This window comes from Amblyomma mixtum, chromosome 4, assembly GCF_055824585.1.
Source record: "Amblyomma mixtum isolate Tamu chromosome 4, ASM5582458v1, whole genome shotgun sequence".
Lineage (NCBI taxonomy): Eukaryota > Metazoa > Arthropoda > Arachnida > Ixodida > Ixodidae > Amblyomma > Amblyomma mixtum.
Window position 1 is genome coordinate 71,172,653 of NC_143015.1, and position 15,067 is coordinate 71,187,719.

Consider the following 15,067-nt stretch of genomic DNA (forward strand, 5'->3'; position numbering starts at 1 on the left):
GCGAAAATGTCAGCTTAACCAAGCAGAACTAATGTGTTAAAAAACTTCTGCTTGCAGTGAAGTTGCAATAACCGACAGAGTGCGCTTACCATTTTTGCGGAACTGCGCTCAGAAATTGCATAGCAATAGTAGCAGACGACACTCGCAGCGCATAGAGTTTCTTGCTATTACCTAGAGGGAAAGCTGACAACCCGTCTATGGGAGTTTGCATGGAGATCCCTCGTGACCACTTCAGCCACCATGGGCAGCCCAAAACATCATGGGGCGGTGAGCTACCGACTGCAGAACTACAACTTTTGGCCAAAAAATAATGCAGAAATAAAGCGGTTCGATAAATAGAAATTTCCTAACATTCAATATCCTGTCTGTAAATTGCAACAAGCGAGCAGAAAAGCCTTTAAGTGCAAAGTGTGCCCAAAATAAGAGACGACCCGCTCTCCTATTGGCCAAGTATTGAACACTATAAAAACTAATAATTCGTGCTCAACAGGAGCGCTTTTAAGAGGAAATATGTTTTCAGAAAAAAATTTGTTGCTTGAATACTTTAAGAGGTTTTATAATGGCATTTTGGAAAAGTGAAACCTTTTATTGGCGTTGTGTGTCGTTGCGGTTTCACTACCACGGTTTTTACACACTGCATTCGCGCGAAACTCGTTTGCGCACACACGAACAGCGTTTTCGGAATGAAACATCTTAGTAGCACCACTCTATGTTTCCAAAAAAAAAATACGGCTGTCCCGCAACAAGTAGCTCACCGCCCCATGATGCTTTGCGCGTCCATGGTGGCTGAAGTGCAGCGCCGCCAGCTTTCCCTCTAGGTAATAGTAAGAAACTCTATGTTGCAGCGTGTAGAAGAGCTCGATCGAAGCGACATTAGTTCGCGCGGCCGCCACATCAGCCTCTTTCCTAGCGGAGCGGCGAAACCATGTGCGAAACCACGACGACCGGCGAAACTGACCTTGGTTCGCGGCCGCCTCGATTACGCGCGCGCGGCCGCCGCGCGCGCCGATGCAGGTGTGCCGCCAGATGCGCAACATCCCACTGACCTTCGTTTGTGGTTGACCTCGCCCTTTTCCTTCTATTTTACCGCGCGAGGGGAGCACCGCCTCGGGCGGCCCTCGGATGAAAGTAAAAATCCCCTAATAAACTAAAAGTAACGGCATATCGTCCCTCCTCCTCCTATGCCGGCGCTCCTTCTCTCGGCTCCTCCCCGACGGTGGCGGCACCTAGGAACGGGATAGCTAGCAGACGCTCCCAACGCTAGCCCATTGGCGCCCTGTAGACCACGCGTGCCTTTTCTGCCTTCGTTCGCTCGAAATGAGATTATGGCATGGGAGATTGAAAAATTAGGTACTCAATTAACTCTCCCCAGCAGAGTTGGACTCTTTTATCGAAAACTTTTTGTACTGCCATCGACCTGATTCGGTGCACGCGGTGGAGGTGGCGTGCGCGGCCGAAAATATCCACACTGTGTTGTTTCTCAATGCTCGCGCTTTGACGCACAGTGGACCGCGCGCTCGAATCAATTGTTTGCATTTTCCGCCTGCGATTCAGCTGCAATGAGATCATGGCACGGGAGATTAAAAAAAAATATACGTATACCTAATCAACTGCCCCGATAAGCTGCACTGCTTTATCAGAACTTTTTGTACTGCGATCGCTTTGATTGCGGTGCACACGGTGGAAATAGAATACGCGAGCGAGCTCGCGGCACAGCAGTGAACATCCTCGGAGTGTTGTTTTTCGACCGGCGTCTTTTGCCACATATTATTTCAAAAATTAACTATTCCGAGAGGAAGTGTTGCGACATACGACTACCAGACGCGCGGCTTGAGCTTTATATGAACGGATGGCGGTGTAATGCTGCCATTATATATTCTTCTTTCAAAGGCAGGTTTGCTCGTGCAATCGGCTGTGGAGAGGTGCCTGCTCATCTCAGTTTTAATTTTTGTTTGCTGCAGGAAAGCTTAGCGATTATTTGGGAGTTACTATATATCTCAGGCACCTCTCAGGCTAACGTTAAAAGGAACCGACTGACTGTAGTCCCTTACTGTTCGTTTGTAAATGCCTAGGTTAATACGATGCCCTAGTTGCACACTGTAGCATGGTTTTGACCAGAAGAATTATGATGCAGGGTTAATTGTTTGGGTTGAGTAACAGCAGTTAAAAAATGCTTTATTCACGCAGATATCAAGTACTCAAGCGATAGTTGGGTTACTGTACCTAGGGACAGCAACGACCGATTTTGGCATGAACCCTGCCAGAACAAACATGGTCAGCAATGCGCACAGCATGAATGCTAGAACTGCCCCACGAGCAGCATGAACAGCGGGGCTTCAACAGCGAGAATCGCCCATTTGGTATCGAGTTCGTGAGCGAATGAGTCCAACTGCAACAAACCAAATACGTCCAGCTATGCGCGCAACTTGAAAGCTAGACCCCGAGCAGCGTGAACGGCGGAGTTCAAACAACATGAAGCGCAAGTTTTGAGTCGAGCCCGCGAACAAGTCTGACTTCAACCACCAATACGCCACGTAACAGGCGCGACATCAAAGCTACGCCTTCAGAGCCTAGCAGAGCCAGCAGCGTGAACGGCGGGGCTAAGACAACGAGAAGTACGGCTTTCGTAGCCCGCGAGCGAAAGAGTCCATCTACAACCATGCCGAACGGCATTAACTGCGAAATAAGACTGCAGTCACTCGCGCTTCACACCAAATGCTCCGAAAAAAACGACTGACAACTGAAGAGCGGCCACTCACACCGTAAAGACGGGGATCCAGCCCATTATCAACGCTTTTCCGGCCGATCGTATGCAGCCAAACCTTTCGGCGAGAAGCATTGCTTTTTTGCGGACGGAATCACGAAAAACCTTTCCCACTGCCTCCTCGTTTGTTGCACCCGTAAGCGCAACAAAAGCTCAGCGTCGCCGCAGCGTGTACGCACCATCAAAGCTGGAGCAACGCTCCCGTCAAAACTGTGCTGCACCAAAAGAAAACCGAGCGCGATTTCTACCCCCGACAATGGCGCCGGCGTCTGCTGCGGAGCCAAAAAGCGCGCGCTAACACGTGACCACGGCGCCTCAGCCAATGAGAGGCTCGATTATCCGGCGGAGGAGAGGCGGAGAGGAGAATAGCCGGAAAGTTGAAAGCGGCACGCCCGTTACCGCGTGTACAGTGCCTACACTCCGGGTTGCGACTGAGAGAAGGATGAAAAGGGAAAGTGCACGGGCCTGCTAACTGGCTCAAGCTGAGCCACCACCGCTGCCACGTGTAGATAGAGGAGAGTTGAAGGATAAGAGGACAGAGTGAAAGGACAGTAAAGACGCACGTCGCAACAACCGCGTCCACCGGAACGGACGCTGGCTGAAAAAACAGATCCACGGCCGCAGCCCGAAGGCTGCGAACCGAATGCCTCCCCTCCTCCAACTCCTAAAAAAGGTTAGTGAAAGGGTAGTAAGTGCAGCAGTTACTAACTCTCACCCTTTTACTAACTATGGTCGCCAGTTACTATCAAGTTAGTAAACGTACCATTAACCCTAAAATAAAGTCAAATAATATAAACTGACACAGAATGTCGTGCTAATAAATTGTTTTTGTAATTAAACATTTCTGCAGGGGCATATGGTTATGTAGACCAAGCTGTTTCTACAATCTCAACTTCATAATTCATAATCTTAGCTCAACCCCTAAGAGCGAATACCCCGTAAATGAGAGTCTGATTTACGGAGTATATAAGACTGAGAAAGATTTGCATGAGGAACAATGCACTGATAAAGAATGCACATGTACAGGTGCCGTAAAAAGTAAATGGAAGGCAATATTAACGAAAAAATTTAATCACTGCCCGCTCAATTCATGCATCCTTGAATACATATGTGCAGACTAATTGTGATTGTGCGATTGCACTGTGCACCAACAAACATGGGTCATTATGCTTTAGATTTAAAGAAATTATTTTTTTTTACAAAGTCGGCTTCCATTTACTTTTGACGGCGACTGTACATGTGCATTCTGAACCTTTCTGTGCGCACGGTAAGGTTGTTGATGCCATCACCTCGCATAATTTCTACATGTAATGCGCGATAAGCTTAAATCTAAGTGTGTGATTTACAGCCAGCACGCTCTGATAGCTCTGTCTGGGTTCCGGAATTAGTCTCCAAGAGAATTTTATTGGACCCCATGGTTACACGATAAGGGACCACAGTCCCTCAAAAAATACAAGAGTACAGTTCGCGACTAGTGTCGCTCGATTACGAAAAAGCGATCACTCAAGACACGACGGCGACTCCTGTCGCCCTGCAAACGAAAGTCATTCACTGCACGTAATAATGTCCACAGTGTCCATAATGTCCGGATGCCGCGGGGGAAGCACGCTCCCTAACTAAATAAGAAACGCGCAACACCGCGCACTGCACACACTCAATAAGGCAGGAGCCGTACGGTCACGCGGCCCCTGTCGACGGCGATGAAGCGAGTGCTCCAACGCCGAAGGAACTCTTCCTCGGGGAGCATCACTCGGTCCAGGCACGCCTGTTGGAAGAGGCGCGCCCGTACCCGCTGGAGCAGGGGGAACATGGCTCGCTGCAGTCGGCCCTGTAGAGACGCGACGCCACGCTGGCGCCACAACACAAAAGCGCCCGCACAAAGGAGCAGGCGCACAAAAAAGTCGCGCGGCCTAGTGCGCGCGTCGAGAGTTACAAAAAACATGCGGGACAAAAGTCTCCGAAAAGTGCGCGCCACGACGCACTCGAACATGGCGTGCTCGAGGGTCTCGGTCGCACCGCACTGGGGACACCGCGAAGAAGTCAAATTGACTGTTAAGCTCTTTTTATTTTTCGAGTATGCATAAGTTTGACAAGCCACGCCAGTACACCGTACGATGAATCTAGAGACATATGCGAGTTTCTCTTCATTTTCTTAGTAAATACTACTTTTTTCCGTTATACTTTTAGGATCCTCTACACTGCAGGTCAGGACATTCTATGTTTTGCAACACTTTTCAATTTTAAATTGCTTGAATGAAATTTTCTCATCTAAGTAATGGCAACGGACACTACATAGCACAGAATTCAAAACTAAAATTTGCGCTTTGCGAAAAAAAAATTCTAAGCATGTGTTGACGTGTACGTAGCACACTTGTAGGAACGCAACGAATGTTTAACCAGCCTTCTGCCGCATTTGCTAAACTCTGAAGGTTTTTTTCACGATTCAGAGAAAATATATATAAAAAAGCAATTTTCTGGAGATTTAAGACTAATTTTGTGAGAATTGTCATGAAATTATTTCTAATATGCTTAATAAATTACAGGCAAATACACGCCGTGGCCAAACGTGCTTGTGAACAACCGCGTCGTGGTCCCCAACTGACGAATGAACAGCAAGCGACCCGTATGTACAACGTACCCTGCGAAAGAGTCGGTTCACTTGTGATTCGTGACTAAACATGGTGCTGAGTAGCCAGGGACTGGAATATTACAGGATTCCCAGTGAGGGCTGCTTATAACGACAGTAATCGGCAAAGGCTTCCCTAATCCTGATCGGCACCAGCCTGACTAATGCCGCTGTCAAGCGCGCAAAATAAAGTGCACTTACGAAGAGTGTCACTTGCTAAAAGTGCTCTCTAGCAAAGCTAAACGGCTTAACATAAGGGCACTCGCCAAAGTGCGCACTCATGTAGGAGTGCGTTCACAGAACACACTTCGAGGGCTGAGTGCGTAGCCTCGCCAGCAGCGACTTCGAAGGCACCAATGTATTGTGTATAAAATATTTACAAGTTTATTTTGCATGCTATAACACTGTTTTTAGAAAAAAAATGCCCACAATTACGTTACTTCCTAATGTGAAATTTGAGCGCAGCTCATCAGCTGTTGCAGCTTTTCGATAAAAAGAATTCGAGCAAGACATGTATGTACAATTAGAGACAACTTGTTATTTTTCACACATATCCCTTCTTCAAGAAACACTCCACTAACAGTTCTTGATTGTCATGAAGGAGGCTTTATGGTCGGAGAAATAGATGGATATATGCTCGACTTGCTGCACCAATGCCTGGTTCTCAAAGACGAGGTGTATGCAACTATTTCGCGAGGCAGCCGTGGGAGGCTTTATAAGCGAGAGGAACGGGATGTTCTTCCGCAGAAGTGGCAAGAAATTCATGTTTGTCTTTATATCTATATTAAAGTCCCCGCCCACTCTGCCACCCTGGCAGGTGGCAGTTAATGGTTGATCGCGAGAGTTCGCTCACCGTTGTCAGCGCTAACGCATGCAACCCAAATTATCTCATCACGCCACGTAGTACATATTGTCACGTTGTAGTGACGGCAGTCCAGCGGTCAGGAAGACACCAACCAGTCTTGGAAACGAAGCTCTTTATTTGGGCTGACTTGCGCCCTAAAAAGAACTGAATCACTCGGCGGCGGCGTAAGCAACAAACGTGCTCGTCAGTCATCGAACTATGAATGTCCGCCACTCGCGGCATCGCTCAATTTAAAGCCGGCAAGGAAACTTCCAGATAACAGGTCAAGATCATCTACGGTAATCTGGAAAAACCTAGATGCAGCCTTTCATGGCTGCGAACAATCGAGATTAGTCTGGTCGCTTCTCGCGCCACGAACAAAAGTGATAACGACCCTTTCCTGCTGCCTTGAGCGTGAACGAACACACACTGCAATGATACGTGGCATTACCCCCTTCCAAAGAAGCATCGTCTCGATGCTGTAAAATGAAAATAAACACGGACAATGAAAACTTCCAGTCCTTTAGCGTTCATAATATGGCTTCAGGCGTACGACATGTACGACTTCCGGGCGTGTGCGGCGTCGCTGAGATGCTGTCGTTCCGTCGGGGATGACTTCGTAGTCGAGGTCACCGATGCGACGGAGAACCTTGTACGGGCCAAGTAGCGTCGCAGCAACTTTTCACTCAATCCACGGCGGCGAACTGGGGTCCATATCCAAACACGATCACCTGGCTTGTAATGCGTGTCTCGTCGGCGCAGATTGTAGCGTCGGGCGTCGGTGTGCTGCTGGTCTTGAATGCGAAGCCGCGCAAGTCTTCGGGCTTCCTCGGCGCGATGAAGGTAGGCGGCGACGTCGAGGTTGTCTTCGTCGGAAACGTGCGGGAGCATTGCGTCGAGTGTTGTCGTGGGCTTCCTGCCGTATACCAGTTGGAATGGGGTAAACCTTGTTGTCTCCTGGACGGCAGTATTATAAGCGAAGATCACGTAGGGCAGAATGGAGTCCCAGGTCTTGTGTTCGGCGTCGATGTACATGGAGAGCATGTCTGCGATGGTCTTGTTCAGACGCTCTGTGAGTCCGTTGGTTTGTGGATGATAGGCAGTGGTCCTCCAATGGCTTGTCTGGCTGTAGTTTAAAATGGCTTGCGTCAGCTCCGCTGTGAACACGGTTCCTCTGTCTGTGATGAGCACTTCCGGGGCGCCGTGTCGCAGGAGAATTTGTTCCGACAAAAAATTTTGCGACTTCTGTTGCGGTACCACTAGGCAACGCTTTTGCTTCGGCGTAGCGGGTCATGTAGTCGGTGGCCACGATGATCCACTTGTTTCCTGATGAAGAGGTCGGAAAGGGGCCGAGGAGGTCCATCCCTATTTGCTGAAAGGGCTTAGTTGGCGGTGGTATGGGGTTCAGGAGTCCGGCTGGTCTAGTCGGAGGCGTTTTGCGCCGCTGACACTCACGGCACGTTTTCACGTAATGGGAAACGTCGGTAGCTAGCCGTGGCCAATAGTACTTCTCCTGGATGCGGTGCAACGTGCGAGCAATACCGAGATGTCCTGCAGTCGGCTCATCATGACATGCCTGCATAATTTCTTGCCTGAGATTTTTGGGCACGACAAGAAGAAGCACTGTCCTGCTCGGCGCGAAGTTGTTCTTCAGGAGGACATTATTGTGAAGGACGAAGGACGACAGTTGCCGCTTGAACCCTCGGGGAGGCGATGCGGTCTTGCCTTTCAGATAATCAACTAGGCTTTGCAAGTCAGGATCCGAGTACTGCTGCTGCGCAAAACTGCTGGCGCTTACCGGTCCTAAGAAGCGTCGTCGTCTTCCTCTTCGGATGCTGCGTCGACAGGAGCTCGTGACAAGCAGTCTGCATCGGAATGCTTGCGGCCAGATTTGTAGACTACAGTTATGTCGAATTCTTGAAGACGCAGGCTCCAACGAGCAAGGCGGCCGGAGGGATCTTTCAAATTGGCCAGCCAGCACAGAGCATGGTGATCGCTCACAACCTTGAATGGTCGTCCGTATAGGTAGGGGCGAAATTTGGACGTGGCCCAAATAATGGCGAGACATTCTTTCTCTGTCGTCGAATAGTTGGCTTCGGCTCTCGACAGTGAACGGCTAGCGTACGCGATAACTTTCTCCTGTCTGCCATTTTTTTTGAACGAGGACCGCTCCTAAGCCCACCCCGCTTGCATCGGTATGAACTTCGGTTTCGGCGTTTTCATCAAAGTGCCCGAGCACAGGAGGGGACTGTAAGCGACGCTTCAGCTCGTTGAAAGCTTCCTCTTGTGGCCTTTCCCATTTAAAAGGAACGTCAGCCTTGGTAAGTTGAGTCAAAGGTTCAGCGATGCGCGAAAAGTTCTTGACGAATCGTCGGTAATAAGCGCACAATCCAAGGAATCTGTGTATAGCCTTCTTGTCATTAGGCTGTGGAAACTCTGCGATCGCAGCCGTCTTCTGGGGGTCTGGGCGAACTCCATCCTTGCTTACGACGTGACCAAGGAACAGCAGCTCCTCGTAGGCGAAGTGGCATTTCTCTGGTTTCAGTGTCAGGCCTGAAGACTTGATCGTTTCCAGCACTATCCGAAGCCTTCTGAGGTGGTCTTCAAAGCCTGAGGAGAAGACAACAACGTCATCTAAGTAGACTAGGCAAATCGGCCACTTCAAGCCTGCGAGCACCGTATCCATTACTCGCTGGAACGTCGCTGGGGCAGAGCAGAGGCCGAATGGCATCACCTTGAACTCGAAGAGTCCGTCTGGCGTGATGAACGCAGTCTTCTCGCGATCTCTTTCGTCGACTTCAATTTGCCAGTAGCCGCTCTTCAGGTCCATCGATGAGAAGTACTTAGCGTTGCACAGCCGGTCCAGTGTATCGTCAATGCGGGGGAGGGGGTAGACATCCTTCTTCGTAATGTTGTTCAGGCGGCGGTAATCGACGCAAAAGCGAAGGGTGCCGTCTTTCTTTTTCACTAGGACGACCGGTGCTGCCCAGGGGCTCCTCGATGGCTGTATGACGTCGTCACGAAGCATTTGCTCAACTTGCTTGCGGATAGCTTGGCGTTCTAGCGGCGATACGCGGTAGGGGCTCTGTCGCAGTGGTCGTGCGTGTTCGTCTGTGACAATGCGGTGCTTGGCAAGCCGGGTTCGTCGCACATTCGATGCTGATGAGAAGCAATCGGTGTACCTTTGAAGAATACTGCGTATTTGGTCTTGTCTGCTCCGGGGTAATGCCGGGTTGATGTCGAACGTGGGTTGATGGCCTTGGTCAGATGGTTCTGCTGGTTGGTCGGGTAGGGCAAATACGTCTCTGATGTCTGCCAACTCGTCGAGGAAAGCGATCGTCGTACCTTTGTTTAGATGCCGGTATTCTTCCGTGAAGTTGGTTAGCAACACCTGAGCTTGGCCATTTCGGATTTCGGCGACTCCCCTCGCGACGCCCAATCCTCGATCCAGGAGTAACTGGGTGTTCCCCTCGATAACGCCTTCGGCATTTTCGATGTCTCCAGTACCTATGCCGACGAGAACACTTGATCGGGGCGGCACGCTCAATGCTTCATCGAGGACGTTTAAGGCAACGTGATGAGTCGCGCCCGTCACAACAGGTATGGCTTTTTCCGTGGAAAGCTTGATCGACTTAGATCGAAGGTCGATGATCGCCCGATGTTCGTTCAGGAAGTCCATTCCCAAAATCACGTCTCTCGAGCATTGCTGTAGGATCAGGAAGGTTGTCGCATAGGTTCTCCCATTTACAGTAACTCTCGCGGTGCAGCGTCCTGACGGCGTAATCAGGTTGCCACCTGCGGTGCGGATCAGCGGGCCATCCCAGGTTGTTGTTACCTTCCTGAGTCGGACAGCGAGTGGGCCACTCATGACAGAGTAGTCAGCTCCCGTGTCCACCAAGGCAGTAACCGCGTAACCGTCGACCGTAACTTCAAGGTCACTTGTTCGCGTTCTCGTATTGTACGTTGTCTTCGGTGTCCGATCTCGGCTTCGTCGAGTAGTGAGGCTGCGGTGGGCGTACTGCGACGTTACTTCACTGGGCAGCGGTAAAAGCTTCAAGTCTGGCCGCGTCGTCGTCGTCGTCGGTGTCGTCGTCGTCGGTGTTGTCGTCGTCGGTGTTGTCGTCGTCGGTGTTGTCGTCGTAGTTGAGGCATGGTCTTGAGTACTCGTCGATGGAGGATCTTTGTCATTGCGCTTAGAAGCAACCTCACCTCCAGAGGCTGCTTTATTTAGTTTAACCTTCGGGGGCTGGGGAGCGTCCACGCACGGCGTAACCTCGGCTAGGAGAAACAAAGCGCGGGGACGATGGCGACGGGGAACGTGATAGGCGGCTCGGCGATGAGTATTCTTCCCGACGCAAAAACTCCTCGATTTCGGCTGGTCGCTGGCCGGGTCGGGGTCGTGGAGCGTCGTAAGAGAACCCTCGGATGCCCAGTCTTCTGTACGGGCAGTGCCGGAGGACGTGACCGGCTTCGCCACAGTGGAAGCACAGTGGGCGGCGCTGGTCGGGAGTTCTCCACTCGTCGCATTTCCTCGGCTGCGCGCGTCGCTCGTAGGACGGGCGGGTTGGGGCGAGTGGGCGGCGGTCCAACGCAGCTGGCTGAGGGCGATAGGGGCTTGGGTCCCGTCGTCGAGGTACAGGACGGCGCACTGCTGCGGCGTAAGTCATGGCTGGAGGCTCCAGAGGCTGCGTGGTAGACTGGAGTCAGGTCTTCCGGCGAGTAACTCAAAGGGCTGGCGTCACGACTTGCAGGGGTTGTCCGGTACCTGGAAGGCTACCCAGCACCTCCACCAGATGTCACGTTGTAGTGGCGGCAGTCCAGCGGTCAGGAAGACACCAACCAGTCTTGGAAACGAAGCTCTTTATTTGGGCTGACTTGCGCCCTAAAAAGAACTGAATCACTCGGCGGCGGCGTAAGCAACAAACGTGCTCGTCAGTCGTCGAACTATGAATGTCCGCCACTCGCGGCATCGCTCTTTAAAGCCGGCAAGGAAACTTCCAGATAACAGGTCAACATCATCTACGGTAATCTGGAAAAACCTAGATGCAGCCTTTCATGGCTGCGAACAATCGAGATTAGTCTGGTCGCTTCTCGCGCCACGAACAAAAGTGATAACGACCCTTTCCTGCTGCCTTGAGCGTGAACGAACACACACTGCAATGATACGTGGCAATATAAGCGCGATTCAGCCGTCCACTGACCCAGGGATCAAGCTATGCGCACTTACTTTCCTTAAAATAGCACACCGTTGAAAACACCAACGCATGCAGCGCACATCTGTCACTACCGCCACGTAGCTTAAAGCACGACTGAGGTGTCCACTGTTCCAAGAGGGCAGTTATGCGCCTTCCCTCTGGTTCAGGTGTCCATCGAGATGTGTGAGAATGATACTGCGATTTCCTTTCCCCAAAAAACACTTTACCAATTTTACACTATCATTTCCAAGCTCCCGCTCCAACATCGCTGCCTTCCGCCATCTTGTTTGTCGCCGAGATTCTGGATAGTCTTGGCTGGTCTTGGCTTTTCTTCTATTTCTATTTTTTTCATCGTTAAAAACTGTTGAACCTCGTTGTTGAGGATGTTGAACATCCTCGTTGAGGATGTTGAACATCCTCAGCCAGGACTACCCGCCTTTAGCAATTGCATTGCAGGAGACGGGAGGGAACTGGAATATATCGGGATATAAGGGGTACGCTGCTAAGGATGGCAACGACACCAAGGTAGTAACGTATGTTAAAAGCAACATCGCGGTAATCCAACACGACATTGGAAACCAAGAGACGGAGACAGTATGCGTAGAAATTTTAACTGGAAAAAAGAATAGGGGTAGCATATTCCTTCTAAATATTTACAGCCCACCAAAAAAGATGAAAGTAAAATTTGGCCCCATATTCAGAAGGGCAGCTAAACTCGCGGGGAAAAACCCCCTGATCATAATGGGCGATTTCAACGCCCGGCACCAGGAATGGTGTTACGTAAGCAACAACGCCAAGGGTCAAGCCCTACTGGATGATATAGTAGCATCCAATTTCTACATAGCCAATGACATCTCCTGTCCCACGAGGACTGGTAACAGCGTTACAGCGGACACATCTCCCGACCTTACGCTATGTAGGAACGCTGGTATTGTGAAATGGCGGAACCGACAGGAAGATTTGGGTAGCGATCACTTTCTGCTGGAGCTCGAGCTCAGCAGAAAAGTCAGCGTGAAACCTACAACCTACAGGCAAGAGAAGCTTACGGATTGGTATAAATTCAGAGCTATGAGAGAAGAACATGAGCATAGTGACATAACCTGTATCCAGAACTGGACGGCAACGCTGCTTGAGCATGTAGAAAGAGCAACTGAGGAGGTTCAGGTAGATGACTCCCAAGATAGAATGGACAGCAGGCTCTTCAGCATGTACAAAAGGAAGGAACAGCTAAATAACCAGCTGAAGCGCCAAAGGTGGAACAGAAACCTAAGGAGGGAAATAGCTAGGCACAATGTAGAATTAGAAAGGTATGCTCGACAGTTGGAATCTCAGAGATGGGATAATAGATGCGAGGAAATGGAGAAAATCATGGGAAAATTTAGTACATGGCAGTTGCTCAAATTTCTTATAGACCCAAATAAACTAAGACGGCTATGAGAACTGAGCAAATAAAAGCTAGGTATAAGTTTAATGGCACAGATGAGCAACTTATTGACACGCTCAAGTCACTGTATATTGCTCCCCATGGGGCCGCTAAATATGACGACTATAAGGGACAACCAAATGAGGAGTTGGATGCCCCCATATTAAGAGCCGAGGTCAGGACGGAACTGCTGAAGCTAAAACGAAGGTCAGCCCCGGGGCTCGACAGAGTAGAAAACAGAATGTTGAGAAATCTGGATGAAGAATCAATAAACAGCCTCACTAGGTATCTCAACCAAGTGTGGAAAGCAGGCGCTGTCCCCGAGGAGTGGAAGAAGGCCAAAATCACGCTTATACACAAGCAGGGCAAACCACCGAGCTTGGAGAACCTTAGGCCGATCTCACTAACATCATGTGTAGGGAAACTGCTTGAGAGGGTCATCATGACCAGACTGACCAAATACATGGAGGATAACGGCCTCTGGCCAGATGAAATGGTCGGATTTAGGCCTGGGCTCACCACCCAAGATTCAATGCTAAGACTCTATGGAGATATAGTAGATCAGCTGGACCTCGGCAACCTGAAGGCGATCTTAGGTATAGATCTTAAGAAAGCCTTTGACAATGTCAGCCATGACGCCATCCTTGATGGGCTAAATGAGATAGCTGTAGGAAAAAACACCTATAACTACATCCGATCGTTCCTAAGGGACAGGACTGTTATCATTACCTTTCAGGGCATCACATCCGATGAGTTCCCCATGGGATGCAGAGGAACCCCACAAGGGGCTGTCCTCTCCCCATTTCTCTTTAATCTGGTAATGAGGGACCTTCCCCGCAAGCTTAGAGAGATAGAAGGCTTAAACATCAGCCTCTACGCAGATGATGTAAATGTCTGGCTAAACAAAGGAGGCGAATCAGAAATGAAAGAAAAGCTACAGAAGGCAGCGGATATCATTAACGAGCATGCGAAATGCGTGGGTCTCAGCTGCTCTCCGCAAAAGTCGGAGCTATTTGTAGCAATGAGCAAGCGCAGTCAAAGGATACCGGCAATCGAGGTTTCACTTGAAAATAGAACGATACCAATTGTCGAGGAAATGAGAATACTAGGCATGTATATTAACAGAAAAGGGAAAAACAAAAGTACGCTAGACAAGCTCAAAGCGCAAGCTGAACTTGTCGTCAGAGCCTTCAGAAAGGTATCTAGAAGGGGGGAAGGACTCTCAGAGTCCAGCAAACTAAGACTCACGCAGGCCTTCATCGTTAGCAGGATATGCTACGCAACCCCATTCCTGAAAATAAACAAAACCGAAGAAAAGGCATTAGACACAATCATCAGAAAATGTGTCAAACGAGCGCTAGGGCTGCCCATTTCCACGTCTAATGATATACTGGAGAAAATGGGCCTGCATAACAATCGGAGAGAACTGACTGAAGCGGTTAGAACATCGCAAATCGAAAGGCTAACATCCACACCCGCAGGAAGGAAATACCTAGAGCTAGCGAAATGGGCAACCGTAGATAGCACAGTGAACACCAGAACAGATCTGGGAAGAGAAATAAGAGAGCATCTTATTATCGCTCCCATACCTAGAAACATGCATCCCATCCACGACAAAGGCAGAAGGAAAAGCAGGGTCGCACAGCTGGCTGCTAAGCTAGGCAAGATGCCACAGGGAACCGTGGCCTACACTGATGCCGCGGTAGGCACGCTAGGAGACACCGTCTCCGTAGCCGTCGGGGACTCAGGCAGAACGTTACGCGTTGTAAGACACCTTGACTTAAAACCCCTTGTGGCGGAGGAGGTTGCAATAGCGATCGCTCTAACTCAGCCAGGTACCAAATACGTAGTAAGCGACTGCAAAGCCGCAATTAGAAATTACAGCAAGGGACGCATCCACGAAATGGCGGCTAAATATCTAAAAGACTTTATCCCAGCCCACAATATTCTAATTATCTAGACCCCAGCCCACTCGGGTCTGGTTGGAAACGAGGCCGCCCACAGGCTCTCCCGCTCCTCTTTACCCCGGGGAGCCGTGGACACCTCATACGAATTCAGCACTAAAGAGGAAACCAATACCTTTAATAGCATCACAGACATTCAGAAAAAGAACAAAAGGATCTATCCTCCTCCGGATAGATCGCTTAGCTCGGCTGAGGCCTATGACTGGAGAAGACTCCAAGCTAGAAACTTCGCATCCCCGCTCTGGAGGAGC